The sequence below is a fragment of the Vombatus ursinus genome, unplaced genomic scaffold, assembly GCF_900497805.2.
Source record: "Vombatus ursinus unplaced genomic scaffold, bare-nosed wombat genome assembly UNPS02014791.1, whole genome shotgun sequence".
In the NCBI taxonomy this organism is placed as follows: domain Eukaryota; kingdom Metazoa; phylum Chordata; class Mammalia; order Diprotodontia; family Vombatidae; genus Vombatus; species Vombatus ursinus.
In genome coordinates, this window is record NW_020954569.1 from 35,906,573 (window position 1) to 35,919,062 (window position 12,490).

The 12,490-nt window shown below is 37.7% G+C and overlaps 1 protein-coding gene and 1 pseudogene across 1 annotated transcript in view; one reads left to right on the forward strand and one right to left on the reverse strand.

The window, feature by feature from the left end:
* Positions 1-12,490, reverse strand: part of ADCY2 (adenylate cyclase 2) — a 562,787-nt gene that overhangs the window by 207,172 nt on the left and 343,125 nt on the right. The window lies entirely within an intron of this gene.
* LOC114048054 lies at positions 2,642-6,074 on the forward strand (annotated as a pseudogene).

The window sequence follows — 12,490 nt, forward strand, 5'->3', positions numbered from 1 at the left end:
ATATCCCTTGGTGTTTTATCAATTGGGAAAGGGTTCTTATTTTTATAAATGTGTCTCAGTTCCTTATAATATTTGAGAAATGAGGACTTGTTAGAGAAATGTGATGCAAAGATGTTTTCTTTTCCTTTTTCCTGCTTTTGTTGTAATTTTAGTTTTGTTTGTGCAAAACCTTTTTTAATTTTATGTAATTAAACTTAACCATTTTACCTCCTATGAATCTCTCCATCTCTTGTTTGGTCATGAGCTCTTACCCTATCTATAGATCTGACAGGTAATTTCTTCTATGCTCCATTAATTTGCTTATGATGTCACTTTTTGTGCCTAAATCCCGTACCTATTTTGAGCTTACCCTGGCATATTGTGTGAGATGTTTGTCTACGCCCAGTTTCTGTCAGTCTGCTTTTCAGTGTTCCCTATTTTGTCAAATAGTAGGCTAACTCTATTTAGACTATACCCTTCATTACGCTTTTTATAATTCCCCAAATACCTTTAAGATGAATCTGCACCTATAAACAACAATACAGAAAACTTTGTAGTTAAAATCCACAGGTAATGAGTAAAATGGAGATTTTAATTAGTTCTAGTTGTCTACAATTGATACAACAGTGTGGATACATCATTCTATATGTCTACTGCTATAAGGAAGGAGAGACTATCCCCACCGACATTGCTGTCCAGCTTTCTGATGCTTTATGACCTGATCCTTTTTACACAGAGTAAAAAAAGGACTCATAATTTTCTGAAACTCTCAATAATAACAACCTATATTGATAAAGTTGGGGCAACTAAGTGGCACAGGGTATAAAACACTGGCCCTGAAGTCAGGAGGACCTGAGTTCAAATTCTACCTCAGACCAAAGACTTGACAATTACTAGCTGTGTGACCCCAGGCAAGTCACTTAACCCCAATTGCCTAAAAATAAAAAAAAAAAGAGGTTAAAAAAAGATTTACAAAGTCATTTCCTTACAACAATTCTATGAGGCAGGTATTTTGGAATCTCACCTGAGGATGAGGAGGAAACTGAGACTCAAAGAATGAAGTGACTTGCTCACTTCACGTGACTACGCAGGACTTCTGGCTCTAAGCACTGGACTTTTTTCACTAGTCTATTCTGTCTTTTCATATTTAATGCAAGAAACAATGACTTAAAAGACAACTAATGCCAATATTCAGAACAAATTTATTTTTCCCTTAAAGTAATTTGGTCAGGGTTTTATTTTGTGCCAAATACTTAAGTATTTAATGTATGTGTCAGGGAATATCAGCAGCTAGGAATGATTTTAAGAAGTGTAGGAGGATCTTTGTTGATGGAGACATACTTCATTGATTAATAAGAAAGAGTCATCAAAGGAGATACTTTCTCTTTCATTCCATCTGTCTTAAGAATCACAGATATTTTTGCAGTTCGATCAGACTTCTATAAAAAGAGCTGCTTGCATTCAGAATGAATCAGGGAACTTTAGTGCTAGACTGATTTCGATGACACGACTACAGTTTACTCAGTTACATAATCAAGAATCTTGAAGATGGCTCAGAGCTACATGAAAAAAATAATCTTGCTACATGGTACAGATCCTGCCCTTGCTAAGTTGCCAGAGGACTGTTCAACTATAGGCTGAAAAAAATTTGTTAATGCATTTGTCCAGTCAGCATCTTTATAGGCAAAACAATATTCCCCCAGCAACTGCCCTACAAAATGGAAAGAATGCTTTTTGTAACCAGAGAGGTACTGCAACTCAGTTCTATTTTATAGCACTTGGGGAAAAAGTTTATTAGAGACCATTAAAAATTGCCCCTTATATTTCATGTTATACATCCATAAATATGCACTGCTTATTTTCAATTCTATGTTGGTGATTGTGATGATGAAGACTTGTCGTTGCTTCAGAGGAAATAAAAATACTGAAGCAAAAACTGAGTTCACATGTAAAATTATTTATCCATCCCTCCTTTGACTTTCACTTTCTTCCTTTCATGGCAGCTTTTTTTTTGTGGGGCATTCGGGGTTAAGTGACCTGCCCAGGGTCACATAGCTAGTAAGTGTCAAGTGTCTGAGGTCGTATTTGAACTCAGGTTCTCCTGAGTCCAAGGCCAGAGCTCTAACCACTTCGCCACCTAACTGCCCCTCATGGTAGCTTTTAAGTGAAGATTGCTGTGTGCTGCTGAGTGGGAGAGGGGTAGGCTGGTCTATCTCCCACCTTGGTAGCATATGCCTTTGAATGCATGGAACTAGTATTTATTTTCTCTCTTTTCTGTTTGATATTAGGCAAATAAATATGTTGGAGGAGGGCTGGCAAACTGGGAAGAATAGGAGATCCATTAGGGAGGTCCTACCAATACCTGGAGCCATTAGTAACAGCAGCTGAACTTGGTGAGAAACTACTGAGGCTGTCAAAGAAACCTGACCAAGAAGAAGCCAGTTTGAGGTGCGAAGATCCGGTCTGTGGATGCCCCAGCTCCTGGACTGTGTTGTGCCCTGCGGCGGGACGCGGATAGCAGCCCCACCTGCCGTAGGCGCTCCAGACAGAGCCGCCTCCTCCTTTTCTGACTCCGCAGGTAGAGCTAGGGAAGGATGGAGAGGAGCGGGTCCTGGCTTCCCCACTAGACGCACGGCCTGGCCGGGGCGCCTTCCTCGACCTCATGCCGTGGTGGCCGTGACACCAAACCGCAGAGGTGGAAGGGCTAAGCGCTGGGCCAGGCACTCACGGGATATCCCAGGGAGAAAAGAGCCAAGTTTTTGGACAAATTTGCCAGCATAAGAATTTCAGGAAATTAAAGAGACCTCCATTACTTAACCTGAAGCACACATTTTCCTCAAGCACTAATTGGCTTTCAACATCCTCAGGCATGATGGAAAATAATCCTGTGATAGACCACCGTCTGAGAAAGAAAGAACGGGCACTTTTTGAAAAAAAAATGATGGAAGATATGAATTTAAATGAAGAGAAAAAGGGCACCATTACCTTCCAGGAAAAGAACTTCTGTATCAAAAAAGAAATGGTCATGCTATACATGAATATTGCTTCTAAGGTGAGATGTTTCAAGAGTAGCCAACAAATACCACCACAGGAATTCATTCCTCAACTGAAAATGAGAGCTGTGGAGGAAAGACTTGTCCTATGCTTAGAGTCCCTCAGGGTGTCTTTGACACTATTAGTTGGGTGGAAAACTTTGGACATGAAGGTCTTGGGTTATTGCTGGATATTTTGGAAAAACTGAAAGAAAATTGATTAAATTGATCAAAAGCACAATCCAGGGGAAAAAAATTGTGAGGAGGATTCTGCCCAAAGTCATACAGTGTTTGAAGGTTTTGATGAACACGAAGTATGCTTTGGAAAGAATTATGGGGGAAGAAAAGTGTCTGTCTGTCATTATTGGCCAAAGCCGCAAGCAAGCCCACATGATGGTGGATGTTGTTAAACTTCTTTCTTCAATATGTAGTGTTGGAAAGGAAAATGTCCTTGAAGAAGTTTTACAAACCTTAACTACAGCTGGAAAAGAAAAAAATCGATAGGTTTTCTTTGATTGCAGAAGGTCTTCAGGAAAATTCTGTTCAATTGAGAGTAGCTTGTATGCATCACTGCCCTTGTTAACATCTCCTGATGACTTGGACTTTAGACTTCATATCAGAAATAAGTTTATGAAGTGTGGATTGAAACAAATACAGACTAATTTGAAATATATTAAAAGTGATAGTCTAGATATCAAGCTTAAAGTGTTTGATGAACAAAAAGAAGAAAATTTCATTGATTTCTCTCATTGTTTAGAAGATATAAGAGCTGAAGTGAATGATATTTACAATATGTTATGGAACACAGTGAAGGAAACAAGAGCAGAAGGATATTTTCTTTCGATACTTCAACATCTTTTGCTCATCAGAATTGCTTATTTCATATGACCTGACCACAGTATTTCAAATTAATTGAAGAATGTGTATTTCAGATAGTATTATATACAGATGAAATACATCCTGATTTTACATATAAAAAATTAGATCTAAGACAATCTGTATATGTTTGTGTTGATCAAGCAAAACTAGAAGAAGTTGAAGAAAAAGCAGCCAGGAAATTTGAAAAAGAATTTACAATTCACCCAGAAACTCAGCTCCAATTACAGAAAAAAAAGAAGAGAAAATCACTGAGCTCCAAGCAGAATTACAAATTTTTAAATCCCAGTTTGCTGCTTTACCATCTGGTTCAAAAACTTCTTTACCACAGTCAACAGGAGATGTAACTGATCACCAGTTACCTCCACCACCATCCCTGACACTGGGTGGTGTGCCTTCACCACCTCCACCCTCACTTCCAGGAATGCCAGTGGCTTTTGGTGCTCTTTTTCCTTTACCACTCCCCCCAGAATTTCTTGGAGTATGCTGATCTCTTCCTTCAATAACATTTCCATTTGGATTGAAACCAAAAAAAGAATTCAAACCTGAAACCACTATGAAATGACTCAAGTGGTTAAAGATCAGACTTCATGAAATGACTGAAAACTGTTTCTGGTTAAACATAAATGAGAACAAGTATGAGAACATAGACTTGCTCTGTAAACTTGAAAATATGTTTTGATGTTGAAGAAAAGAGAGAAAGGAAGAGAAGGATTTCGCAGAGAAGAGAACAATGAATGAATTAAAGAACTGAAAATTCTGGATTCCACACTTGCCCAGAACTTTTCAGTCTTTCTGGGTTCTTTTCTTTTGCCATATGAAGAAATAAAAATAATGATATTGGAAGTAGATGAAACACAACTGGGAGAGTCTGTGATTCAGAACTTAATAAAACACCTGTCAGATCAGGAGCTTCTGAATTCATTGTCTAAGTTCAAGAATGAATATCATAACTTATGTGAGCTGGAACAATTTGCAGTTGTGATGAGCACAGTGAAAAGACCATGGCCACGTCTGCATGCTATTTTCTTTAAACTTCAGTTTGAGAGGCAGGTGAACAACCTCATACTGGACATCATAGCTGTCAGTGTAGCTTGTGATGAGATAAAGAAGAGCAAAAGCTTCAGCAAGTTATTGGAACTTCTGTTGCTAATGGGAAACTATATGAATGCAGGTTCCTGGAATGTCCAGACCTTTGGGTTGAACCTTAGGTGACACAAAGTCACAAGACAGCAAGACACAAAGTCAGCAGATCAGAAAACAGCATTGCTCCATTTTCTAGCTGAAGTATGTGAGAAGAAATAGTCAGATATCCTGAGTTTTGTTGATGATTTGGAGCATATAGACAAAGTTAGCAAAGTCTCTGCAGAAAACCTGGAGAAGAATTTGAAACAGATGGGAAGGCAATTTCAGCAGCTTGAGAAGGATTTGGATTCCTTTCCTTCCCCTGAGGACAAGCAGACAAATTTCTAACAACGATGTCCAGTTTTGTGATCTCTGCAAAAGAACAATTCCAATAAAAATTCAAGAATGCATGAAAACATGGAAAAATTGTACCAGAACACAATGAGCTACTATGCCATTGACATGAAGAAGGTGTCTGTGGAGAAATTTTTTTACTGATTTAAATAACTTCAGAACTATGTTCATGCAAGCAATGAAGGAGATCACTCAACAAAGAGAAGCTAAGGAAAAAGAGAAATGTGCCAGGATAGACAAGGAAATAACGAAAGAGAAAAAGTGGAACATTGACAAAAAAGACACTCTTGATAGAAATGAAACCTAAGGGTGATGAGACAGAAGTGATGAATAGTCTGCTGGAGGACTTTTTGAGACTGAAGGAATTGGATACCAAGGCCTAAAGATATCCAACAACATCTCAGTCCAATCTCACAGTGACCTGCTCTGTAAGCATGTAACCATGAGAACCAGAAGAAGCAACTGGTGGAAGGGTCCCATTCCCACCACAAACTCATTTGCAACTCAATTAGGACTCCTGTTGCCAAGGAACTTAATTATAGTCAAGACACTCATTCATCCACAGTGAGGATCAAGGATATTGGGAAGAAGGAGACCTGTAACATAGAAGGCATCAAAGAAAAGGAAATGGGTTTTCTTGGCTTGGTTTCTAAAACTGAATCATTTCCTGAAATGCAGGCCCTGCTGGCAAGACTTCAAGCTATATGAATTCAGTTGATAGAAATGATTAAGCGAACTATAATGCCATACTATGCTTGGCTGCAACACTTTTCAAAATGCCTTACTTTTGTATAGCTAGCTTTATATAGTTACACATTTCAAAGAATATCACAATTCTATCTAAAATTCATACTTGTAATGCTTTTGCTATATGTTTGAGATCTTGTGCAAAACTATAATGGGCTTAATGCCTTTTTGTTGACAATCTGTTCTACTATAGTTGGAAAGAGAGATTGAATTATACATAATATTTTAGTGAACAGGTGGGTGACTACTCTATTCAACAATGTTTTCTTAAAGAAAATGTATGATATGCCTGCAGGTCTAAATAATTATATTGGGTTTGCTGTCTATGTCTGGTTCAGTGAATCACAATCTCAGAATTGAACTCTTAATGTATACATGCATGTATGTTTATATTTATATATAAGTTCTTTCTGTAGTTATGATCATCATTCTATCATTGTAACATCAGAAATATGAAACAGGCATGTAGACACATAATCATTGCTGAATTCAGGTTAGATTCTTCAGAACAGTAAAGCAAATTAAGCCAATTTAAAATGTATAATGGATGAAGATAACTTAAATTTGTACATAATGCAGATGTGTTTATATAAAATGAATATATCTTATACCAAATTTTTGCTGCTGAAATTTTCTATCAGTTCTAGAAGACTTTTTTTAGCTTTTAATCATGGCCATGATACAAAAATTATCATTTTGTAATTTCCCAACTGTGCATTTTCTTGATGTCATGAGCTAATAGTATTGCAGGTTTTATAAACTACATGACCATCAATAACTTTTATAGGAAGGTTTCTTTTAAAAGTATTTTATATAAAAATAGGGGCATTGCTACTCTGTTAATTTCTCATCAAAGAAAATAAACTTTTTGCACTAAAGGGAAAAAAGAGAAGAAGCCAGTTTGAAATCTTGCCAAAAGGTGAGCCTGGTGTAATTTGAAATGGAAGAAAAGGGTTCCTGGGCTCAGTAGGAGCAAGATGCCATTAGGCCTCACACATTCCCTATACATGGGCCTCACTAGCACTACTACTTTAACATTGAACACACTCTCCCCAGGGTATGTACAAAAGGGAGTAAATGCCACCTGTTTGGGGGATGTTTTTGTAAACTTCTGTCTTTGCTCATCTTCTTGGCAAATATTATTTGGTAAAAGTTAATCAATTAATTAATATATGCGGGTGGCAGCACACCAGATGGGTGTTCATGAGTGATACTGCTGGAAACTTCAGCTCTTTTAAATTACACTATGACAGAAGCCTGAAGGGAAAAGCAGTTAGGTCTCATCTGGGGGACAAAATCTCTCAGTGTAAGTTGGGTTTGGAAGAGTGAGCCCAGAGTGAACTATCAAAAGGCAATTCTCAATTCCCTTGGGTTATTCCTGAAGTTAATAGGGCACCCTTGAAATGTTTTAAAATCTTTCTCAAAAATAAATAAGTAAAAAACTTTGTCAGTGCTGTTGCATGTGCTTAAAAATATTACTTATTTTTGTTTAACATTCTCTTCTTTTTAAATTTTGAGTTCCAAATTCTCCCCGTTCTCCTAACCCTTTCCCCACTCACTGATAAGGCAAGCAATAATATGATATCAATTATACACATGAAATCACGCCAAACATATTTCTATATGAGTCATGTTACGAAAAAAAACAGCAAAAAAAATTGAGGTATTCATACTTAAATTTGCACTCAGAGTCCATTCGTTCTCTTTCTGGAGGCAGATGACATTTTTTCATCATGTGTCTTTTAGAATTGTCTTGAATCATTGATTTGATCAGGGTAGATGATTGTGAAGGACTTGATCTTCATTACAGCATTGCTTTTACTGTGCACAATGATCCCCTGGTACTTCTCAGCTTCACTTTGCATTGGTTCATAGAGACCTTGCCATGTTTTTCCTTTCCTTTTCTTTTTGCATTTAATAGTATTTTATTTTTTCCCAATTATATGTAAATACAGTTTTCAGCATTCATTTTTGTAAGATTTTGAGCTCCAATTTTTTTCTACTTTTCTCCTTTCCCTCCCCCCTCCCCAAGACAGCAAGCAATCTGATATAGGTTATACATGTACAATTATGTTAAACATATTTCCACATTAGTCATGTTGTGAAAGAAGAATAAGAACAAAAGGGGAAAACCACAAGAAAGAAAAAAAAACAACAGCAGCAGAAGTGAAAATAGTATACTTTGTTCTGCATTTAGACTCCATAGTTCTTTCTCTGGATGTGGCTAGCATTTTCCATCATGAGTCTTTTGGAATTATCTTGGATCATTGTATTGCTGAGAAGAGCGAATTTTATTATAGTTGATCGTTGCACAATGTTGCTGTTACCATGTACAATGTTCTGGTTCTGTTCCCTTCACTCAGCATCAGTTCGTGTAAGTCTTTCCAGGTTTTTCTGAAATTGACCTGCTGATAATTTCTTATGGAACAATAGTATTCCATTGCATTCACATACCACAACGTGTTCACCCATTCTTCAATTGGTGGACATCCCCTCAGTTTTCAATTCTTTGCCACCACAAAAAAGAGCTGATATGAATATTTTTGTACATGTGAGGCCTTTTCCCTTTTTTATGATCTCTTTGGGATACAGACTTGGGAGTGGTATTGCTGAATCAAAGGGTATGCACTGTTTTATAACACTTGAGCATAGTTCCAAATTGCTTTCTAGAATGGTTGGATCAGTTCACAACTATACCAACAATTCATTAGTATTCCAATTTTTCTACCTCTTCTCCAACATTTATCATTTTTCCTGTTTTGTCTTATTAGCCAATCTGATAGGGGTGAGGTGGTACCCCAGAGTTATTCTGATTTGCATTTCTCAAATCAATAGTGATTTAGAGCATTTTTTTTCACATGACTATAGATAACTTTGATTTGTCCTTCTGAAAACTTCTTATTCATATCTTTCGACCATTTGTCAATTGGGGGATGGCTCTTATTTCTATAAATTTGACTCAATTCTCTATATACTTGAGAAATTAGGTTCTTATCGAAGAAATTAGCCATAATTTTTAAAATATTATTTCATTGTTTATAGTGCCTTTCAGCAAAATGTAGTTTCCCTGATTATCTCTTTTAATTAGGTCTCTTTTTGCTTTTGCTTTGTCTGAGATCATGATTGCTATTCCTGACTTTTTTTTTCACTTCTGCTGAAGCTTATTAGATTCTGCTTCAACCCCTTATTTTGCTACTATGTGTGTGTCTTTCTGTTTTAAGTATAAAAGCATATTGTTGAATTCTGATGTCTAATTCATTTTTCTACCTGCTTGTGTTTTATGAGTGAGCTTATCCCATTCACATTAGTAGTTTTGATTATGAACTGTTGTACCCTCCAATTCATTTTCTTCTGTTTATTCTTGTCTCTCTCTTTTTATCTTGTTCTCCTCAAAAGTCTATTCTACTTCTAACTACTGCCTTCCTTAATCCACTCTTCCCTTTATCATCTCCTCCCACCCTCTTCTCCAATTTTTCCTCTAACATTCTTATCTCTTTCTTTAACTTTTCCAAGAATTTTTGTTTGGCTTGAGTCTAACTAGCATTTTTCTTTGAGACTTTGGCGTTTTAGCTATAATATCTTTTATTGTCTTTTCCTGAGTTTTTGTCTTGGTTTTCCCTGACACTTAGTAATTTTTTATGGTCAGGTCCTTTGTTGTTATTGTTGTTTGATCAATTTTCCAACCTATTTCTTGACTTTGAGCTTTATGTTAAAGTTGGGCTCTCTTCACCTAGGGTTGGGGAGGCATTGTCCTAAGCTATAGGCTTTTTCATGCTGCTGTTTTTAGTGCTAGTTCCGGGTGTTTGCAAGTTTTTGTTGCTTCCACAGTGGTATGATCCAGGGACATGTGTGGTCCCTGCTCTCCTTGTCAGTGCTCTGGTCTTTACCCATTAAGGACCCCTATTTCCCTACAGCTGCAAATACTAGTGCTTCTCTTGGCCCTGGAACTATAAGGGCCCATGCTTCCTTGTAACTAACCACAAGCACTTCTCTCTGTCCTGGAACTACAGCCCAGAACTACATATGGCCAACAGAGTTGCCAACCAGCATCAGCTATACACAGTGCTAGCAGAGGTTTTCTGTAATCACTTTCTAACCAGTTGTCTGCCCCCTGTACCATCTCTGGGCTGAAGGCTCCCAAAGCTGCTGCTGTAGCCACAGCTGCTGTTGCCTCCATGTTTGTATACTCCAAACGAGCCCCCCCCCAAGACTGATCCTGTGGACCTACTAAGTTATCTTAAGTTAAAAAAATGTTTCCTTGACCTTATGTTGGCTTTGCCACTCCAAAATTTGTTTTGAGGTATTATTTTAAATTGGTTAAGAGAGAGACGTTGAGAGAGTTTAATTGAATTGCTGCCTCTAATCTATCATCATGGCTCCATCTTCATGTGCTTTTGAACATTCTATTTTATTGGATTTTTCATTCATTCATTGAAGTCTCCCACATATTTTAGGTTTTATAGGTAGACTCCAGAAAATGAAAAGTCTTTGCAATGTAATTAGAATATTAACAAAGATTATTGACCTAAAATGTGTCCTTACAGAGGAGGATTGGAAGTAAGGGAGAGTTAGGGTAGAGGGATTTTTCCCTTTTCCCCTTATTTTGGAAGAACAACTTGCCCATGGACCACTCTGATAATTCTCCGTGAGTGAGCTATCTAGCACCACATGCACTTCAGAAACCATCTGCTACATTTATGTAAGGAAACAAATTCAAACACACACACACACACACACAACAAAAACATATCACATAGCTAGAGTATTACATGAAACCATGGAGCTAAAATAGGATAGCTCAGAAAAGAACAGATTGATTTTTGTTGTCATCCAAATAGGAAGGATCTGTATTTTCCTTAGTGAGGAGAGCTCCCTCTAATGATGTTGACTACAGAAGTCCTATTTGAAAATACAGACTCAAAGTGACTAGCCTATGGATGGGGAGCCTGTTGCCTTGAGGGATATGTGACCCTCTAGGTACTCAAGTGTGGCTCTTTGACTGGATCCAAACTTCACAGAACAAATCACCTTAATATAAGGATTTGTTCTATAAAACTTGGACTCAGTCAAAAGGTCACACCCAAAGACCTAGAAGACTACAAGGCCTTAAGGCTACAGCTTCCCCTCCCCTGGACTAGCCCATGCTCATATAACTGGCAAATATAGGGCTAGAGAGTTAAACCCAGGCCATCCTAACTCCAGGACCAGCACTCCCTCTACTCACCTGCACTGGCCTTAGGTAAGGTCTGTTTACCAAAAATACTTGATTACTGTGGCAAAACACATGTTTTCTGTGGAGTGCAGGTCTTTTCCCTCTCTGTTGAGACCCAATTATTTTCAGGGTTTTCATACATAAGCCCAAACTTGTAGTGACATCCTGTGGATTAGATTACCCTAGGAGGGTAAATGAACTTGGGGTTCATTATGGAACCTTCACCTGGGGTTAAGTATGGAACATTCTGGTGAGTCTATACTTTACCATGAATATAGCTATAGACATTTAACCTCATGGTACTACTTTGAGTCACATATTCTCTTTAAAGAGAAATGCTTTTGGCCTTTCTAGATAGTCAGTTCTTTAACATTTACATCCCATTTTTCACCACAGAGGCTTGTAGCACCTTATATCTCTATGGAGTTACCCTGAGGTTTGAATTCTTCCTGGAAGGAAACTCACTTAGGATTGCTAAAGAAACAAATGCCTTTTCCAGCATACCTGCAATATCTGAATAACTCACAGCAATAATGTAGGGCAAAGACTAAGTCTCTGGATTAGCTCCCTCTTGTTGTGGCTTTCATACTTTACTGATTTTTAAGCTGCAGGAATCATGTTTTATCATCTTTCATGTGTCAGATATTTCCCAAGAAATTCCCTTTTTCATACAAGATAGCTAGATTGATGGACTTTTGAGCAGGAGTGAACCAGGAATTCTCCTTCTAGCACAGTACTAAAGCTGAGGCTTCCTGGAATCTCCTCTTCTCTCACTAGGATTGGATTTAGGGATTTTGCTGCCTAGGAAATCTCCCATATCCTTCTAGAAGGCTGGCTTCCATAACTTTTGAAATTTAGGTTGCTAAAGAGTCCACCCCCAGGCTTAAACCTATGCAGAAAATCCCCTTTCCTGAGCTTGAAGACTAATACTGCTCAAGAAACCCTTGACCTCTATTCAGGAGGCTGGAGCCTAAGAATTTTTATCATTTGACCACATTATTCCTCTCTCTATTCCTGCTATTTATTAGTTTAAGAGGTTATATAACTGCCTTTTCAAGACTGGAAGCAGTAATTTGGGATCTAGAACTTTTTTTTTCAGCCACTAAGATCAATTGCATATACAGTTCCTATGGGCCTCTGCATCAAAGCAATCATTAACAGCTCT